Here is a 7,223-nt window from a genome sequence, read left to right as displayed (position 1 = left end):
GAATGAATTTGAAGCTAGGCCAAAAGGAGAACTCTGATATGACAACATCATTTAGAATGCACAAAGGTACATTTTCAGCAAAGTTAGCCACAGAACATCAGGGGACCAGGAATTTCAAGATCAATAGTTTCTTGTGTTTCCCCGATTTCGTTACTGAAGCATGATGGAGAAGTAGGAATGGTATTACAGTTTCTCCAGAGTAACTCTTTTATGATACAAAGAACGTCTTTTAGAAGTGCTCACATATTTTCAGGCACAATGGTTTGTACAAGGGCTGCAAGTCCATACCCAGGTTTTGGGTTTCTGAACTGAAAACAGATGTCTCACTTGGAGACAAGTTCTCATCATGCTTATGAAATTCCAATAATTATTCTAAAACTGCAAACCAACTAATAGCTTCAATATAATATTCAATTAAAAAGTACATAACAATCCTGCTTATAAATTATTAGGAATGAATGAAAATAGAAAGAATTTCAAATCTAAATTTTGTCTTTATTTTCTACTTCTGAATCTTTTAATGTTATCGCTATTGTTCCATCTAGTGGCACATTATTTCATTACCTCTGAATTTTGGAAGTTAATGTCCTTTGTGCAAAGTCTATTTTCTTTTAGCTGTAGTCACGAGGAAGTCATCTAAAATTTTTGAGCCTCAGTTTCCTCATATGTAAAATGGGGATAATAAACCCCACCTAAGAAGGCTATGATATGATGAAGTAATATCATATAAATATTAATTTATGCTGAGCATTCTGCAAAATACAAAATACCTTAAGGTGGCTACTATTTGAGGTAGTGATTTCCACCATCCTCAACCCAAGGCAGAAACCTAAATGCAATTGGATTTTGCAGAAATTAAAAAAATTTCAAGTCCCTTCATATATATATGTATTTAAAGTACATAACGTTTTTGAGAAATCTTCAACTAAATATCCTCAGATTTTTCATAATTTGATTTATTTTACCTGCTTAGTGAAGCTCCTGATATTGCCATCATTTCACCAACAAATGTAGAGTTTTTCACACACTAGTGGCATTTAAATAATGACATCACAATTTCTATAGGATAATAAAGAGGTTACAAAAAAGACCATTCATGATCCTTTTTAGGACAAATGTTTACTTTATTAAATGGATTCCTAAATTCTGTGTGTGTTATCTTGCCATCTTATGGTCATGTTTTGAAGTTACTTTTCTGGAAGATTTGGTGCTTAAGTGATAAGCTACTTTTGAATTCAGGAAAGGCTGAACAAAAGTCTCTATTTTCACATGAGGCCATTGACTTCACACAAATGAAATGTCTGTGCTGCTGCATCGGGTTCCTTCTCATGAGAAGAATCAGATAGCCACAGGTTGATCTACCTGTAGTGGATGTAACACATCCCAGTATTATGCATTGGTTTGGGGTCTAATGTAAGGTACTGCCTGGGATCACTGTTGCCTGAGCAGTAAGGGGAACGGCACTGCCCTTCCACCTTATGGAAAAGCAAGGTCATGATTGTGCTGGCCCAACTGCTTAGGCCTTGTTCACATCTTGAAAATTCACAGCAACCCCCAAAGTAGGGCAGTTGTCTGTCTGGACCCTTTGGAGCATTGATAATTTATCCCTCCACATTAATCTGTAAAACAGTATTTTCATTGTAATGTTCTAGAATTGAGAATCAAGGGTATGTTATCTTTGCTGTTGGCATCAAATCCAAAGTCATTCATTTTGCACCCTTTCAAGGTTCCCTATGATCTGAATCCAACTTTATGCCCATCTCCTCTCACTGAGGAGCCCTACATCCTAATTAGGTGTTTCTCTTCAATGCTGCTCTTTGCAGATTGTGCTCCTTCAGTAAGACATGTACACACACAAATACCTGTGTTTATAGAACAGTGCAGTTGGCTCCTGAAACCCCAACTCAATCTCCCTCTGGCAATGAATCTGGCACTTACCATGAGATTCTTCAAACTATGCAAGCATGCTGAGGGATCCAGAGACAGTGCACTCTTGATAGGCTGTGGTCGTGGGGGCTGAGGGAAGTAGTGAGAAATTGCTGAAGAGTTTGTCTCACACTCTCTCAGAGATATTTAGCATATTAAGTATATTTGGGGTACACAATTTTCATCCTTGAAACAAACTTGCATTTGTTGTGTCTTTCTTACAAGGGATGTGGCAAATGATGGAAACCGAGGGAAATTTTTTTTATATATAAACTTTCAGAAAGAAAGAATGAATTTACAAAAAAAAAAAAAAAAAAAAAAAAATCCACCAAACACTAAAACTAAAAAAACAGCATCAAAAAACAAGTTAGCCATGGACACAATAATTGTAATAGTCCCTAGATTGTAAGCTCTTACAGCAGTTAACTCTATCCCTGAATTTTAAGGCCTATCTCTAAACTTTGAGATGCTGATCCCCTAGCGTATGTTGTCACAAACATTGGGACTGGTGGTTTGATGTGCTGAGCCCTCGAGCATGGGACTTGTCCTTATGAAGCTCATTAGCACAAAGGAGAGTCTAAAGTTGTATGTAATGGTGCCTAAGAGTCTCCCCCTGAGTACCTCTTTGTTGCTCAGATGTGGCCCTCTCTCTCTCTAACTGAGCCACCTCGACAGGTGAACTCGCTGCCCTCCCCTCTACGTGGAACTCAACCCCCAGGGGTGTAAATCTCCCTGGCAATGCAGAGTATGACTCCCGGGGATGAATGTGGACCCGGCATCGTGGGACTGAGAGTATCTTCTTGAACAAAAGGGGGATGCAAAATGAGACGAAATGGTTTCAGTGGCTGAGAGATTCCAAATGGAGTCGAGAGGTCACTCTGGTGGACATTCATATGCACTATATAGATAACACCTCTTAGGCTTTAATGTATTGGAATAGCTAGAAGTAAATACCTGAAACTACCAAACTCCAACCCAGCAGTCTAGACTCCTGAAGACAATTGTATAATAATGTAGATTACAAGGGGTGACAGTGTGATTGTGAAGACCTTGTGGATCACACCCCCTTTATCTAGTGTATGGATGAGTGGAGGAATGGGGATAAAAACTAAAGGACAAATGGGGTGGGATGGGGGGATGATTTGGGTGTTCTTTTTTCACTTTTATTTTTTATTCTTGTTCTGGTTCTTTCTGATGTAAGGAAAATGTTCAGAGATAGATTGTGGTGATGAACGCATAACTATGTTATCATACTGTGGACAGTGGATTGTATATCATGGATGATTGTATGATGTGTGAATGTATTACAATAAAACTGAATTTAATTAAAAAAAAAAAAGTTAGCAGGCTCTATGTGTAGCTATATTTATTTACCATTTTTCTTTAGTGTGCTGAATCAAAAATGTATATGTCCTCAATTGAAACTATGAAGATTTGAGCATCTTAATCACTAAAATAAAACCTTCTGCTTAGGAGTATAACAAAAATACTTTAAAACACATTATTTTTCTTCCTTTTACATTTCTCTTTTAAAATTGTGAGTTTGTGTATAGATATATTTATACTGCAATTTTTCAAGTTTGTGATTTAAAAAAATGAAATCAAGTGATCATTGTTCAAATAACCTGCAACAGCATAAATTGTTGCCAGTTATGATAGAAATGTTTCTACATTTCTGAGAATGCACAAAGTGAAAGGAGGGAATAGGGGCACAAGGAGAGAGAGAGAGGGAAGGAGGGAGAAAGGAAGAAGGGCAGAGGAGGGGGGAAGACAGAAAGGGAAGAGAAAGGAAGACTAGATCCTGTGATGTGTATATACATTACATAACCCTGACAATTTTTTAAATCAGCATTTCTTCTCATCAGCATGTGCATATCTTTTGTCATTCTTTAAAATATATGTTACAATGCATAGCAGTCCATATTATGTTTCCTTCATAATTTAGCCAGTTCTCTAGGGAAATTTTGATTGCTTTTAATTTTCCTCAATTGCAAATAATGCTGAAGTAAAAATCTTTCTATAGAACATATTTTTGCACATGGGTATTTCAGAATAATATATGCCTTAAAAATTGCGGGGGTAAATAACATATTTATTTTTATGGGAGTAGATGCTAATTAATTGGGTTTCAGAGTTTTTATACTGGCTTATGGTCCCATAAATCATGCATGAGACTGATTGTTTCTCCACACCTCTCTGATGGGTGAATTTTAATATGTTCTTAATATATTAGTAGCTGGGAAAAAAACCTAATTTTAACTTTATTTGAAATTCATTTTCCTCATTATTAAAAAAGGGAATAACTTCTTATGTTTAATGGCATTTGTGTCTCTGTATCTTTTGAGTGGATTTTCTTTCCCTTTTTTTTTTTTGTAATGCAATGTTTGTCCTTGTTGATCTACACAGATGCTCTTTATGTCTTACATACTTGTTTATTTTAAACCAAAAATTTTAAAGTTAATCTTGCTGCCTTTCACGTCTTTACTTCTGCATATAAAAGTTTTAAAAATCCCTATAACCAAATTAATGGTTCTACAAAAAAAATGACTTCTAGTTTGTGTTATAATTTGATTCAACTTTCCTACCCCCAGTATTTTAAAACTATTCTCTAAAATTGCTTTTCCTCCTACTTCTCTCTCTCTTTTTTTATTTAGAAAGCCTGTTTCTTCCTATTTTAATTTATTTTTCAAGGTTATTCTGGAATAATTATTTTCTTAATAATTTAAAATGAACTTGTAAGCTTGTAAGCTCTTTAAAAGCTATGCTGATATTTCCATTAGGATTGCATTCAATTATTTTTAAATGAGGTGAAATGGGATTTTTTTTTAGGTTGAAACTTTCATTTAATCAAATGTAATTTGATACTATTGAAAGCACTTTACTATAGGGAAAAACAATTTCATATTTCTAATTTTATTTGGGAGCCAGGAAGAGATTGTTCATTTTCCACTGTAACAGTGTGTTCATTGCTCAGTTCCTAAAGTGGAATGATTGAGAGCAGACCTCTCAGTTCTGTCTGAATTGCAGAGCTCAGGGACAGGGAAGTAGAGAGTGAACATAAACACTGAGTAATACTAGCAGTGAATATTGTTGAGTGCATTTTGAGCACCACTTTTCTAAGCCCTTTACATATAAGCTCATTTAATCCTCACAGTAAACTTCTGAGGTAGATTCTATAATTATCTCCATTTTAACAATGAGAACACAGAATGGATACAGGTTGTTCTCAGGTCATAAGAGTAAAACTGGTTGTAGTCAGCAGTCACACTTGCCATTTTCATCGCTGCCCGTGCTCCTAACCTCTGCATTAAACACCTAGAACTACTTTATTTACTACTGTAGAAATACAGACTGTCACTGCATATTGTTTTTACTTCAAAATCACTTGTTAATATTATTCTAGACTCAGAAAAGTTTGGAAAAAGAATGTAAGACTTTTCATTGTCTAGAAATGTCTAAGGCATGGTAGAAGAAAGTTCTTTCTGTTCATACTGAAAGATAAAATTATCCTTTCTGTGAAATCCCCCCAAATATTTCTGACTCTCAGTGCTTTTGAAATAATGCTTCCCCATGATGGAGTGCCCCTCCTTCCTCACTCAAGAGGTGCTTTTCATGCAGTGTCAATTTACCCAGAGATTTTTTGAAAATTACTTTTTTAAAAACAAATACATTATGAAGTTAGCCATCACAAAATTTAAAATTGGAGGGTTTTGAGAAAGTTATGGCTTCATTGCTTCCTTATTTGGACTTTTCTTAGACCCAGACTAATCCTCACACCCTTTATGCTCTACTCCCCTTCCCCTCAGGAATCTGAGAATATGTGTCCACTCTCCTGAAAAGTGGGAAGAGATGTATTTGAATGCATATTTCCAGAGGCATTGTGTTTAAGTCTAGAGAAAGAGTATTGTGGTGTAAGAGCATCAGTGTTGGCCAATACATTACAATAGCCTTTGGGATTAGCTGGTTATTCAGTCAGGAAGTTTCTATCCTAGCATGCAAAATTCAGCACAGATATTCAGTCACCCCCAAACCAAATGCTAACCTGGTTAGCTAAGATAAATCACAACACTGTGTTCTGGTTTATTAATGCTGCTGTTATGCAAAATAACAGAAATGGATTGGCTTTTATATAGGGAGTTTATGTGGTTACAAATTTATAGTCCAAAGGTCATGAAAATGTCCAAATTCAGGCATCAACAAGAGTATACCTTCACTGAAGAACAGTGGATGGCATCCGGAAAACCTCTGTTAGCTGGGAAGGCAAGTGGCTGGAATCTGCTGATTCTTTGCTCCGGGGTTCTGGTTTCAAAATGGCTTTCTCCAAAATGTCTCTGGGCTTGTCTCTCATTGCTTCTCCAGAGCAAACTCTGGGCTAGCATATCTTAGCTAAGCATCACCAAAGGTCCTTCTGCCCGCATCTTCAAGCATCTCTAAGCTTCAGCTTCAGCAAGCGTCTGGACTTGTATGGCTCTTTTTAAAGGACTCCAGTAAACTAATCAAGACCCAGGCTGAATGGGCAGGGCCAAATCTCCATGGAAACATTCATTCAAGAGGTCACACCCTAATCAAAAAGATTAATCAATCTTCCCCCACAAGATTGCATTAAAGAATATGGCTTTTGGGGAACATAATGTACCCAAACTGGCACAACCTGATAATCTGGAAATGAGTTAAGATTTGCTAATGAATGTGCATCTTCCATTTACTTTTTAGGAATAAATTGTTATTATTTTGATAAGGTTTTCTGTAGTGTGTTCCTGTTAACAAATATTTCAGCTATGAAATGCTATCCTATTTACAGTGTCCCAGTGATGAGATCAGTGCTTTCCTTACATTAATAATTGCCTGACAATAATTACTCAAAAGATTGCTACAACCAATTGGATACATCTAACATGCAGTTTATGAAAAAGAAATCAAAAGTGGTTCTCAAGCATTTACAGTTTCTCAGAAGCCTGGCATCATATCAAGGAGGGATCATCCTCAAATTATCTTTATTCCTGGAGTTTCAAAAACTTTTGCACCCAGGGACATGTACCACCGTATGATGCAGAATGGATGAGAGGCATGGCCCTCTTTATTCCAAATACCAACTTAAAATGAGTAAAGAAATATAAAAGTAAGTGGAATTGGGGTATTTGTGTGAGACTCAAAAGGTTAAAATTCTGGCAATTCAAACCATTCAAGACTAAGTCTTCCATGCATTTTAAATTAATAGGCCTTTACTTGCTGTTCCATTGGTTGTTCCATTGTCCCAAAATGATCACATTCCTTGCACCCTTGAATCTAAGGTTTTC

This window comes from Choloepus didactylus, chromosome 7, assembly GCF_015220235.1.
Source record: "Choloepus didactylus isolate mChoDid1 chromosome 7, mChoDid1.pri, whole genome shotgun sequence".
NCBI classification, from domain to species: domain Eukaryota; kingdom Metazoa; phylum Chordata; class Mammalia; order Pilosa; family Megalonychidae; genus Choloepus; species Choloepus didactylus.
Note: the sequence above shows the minus strand (reverse complement) of the source record.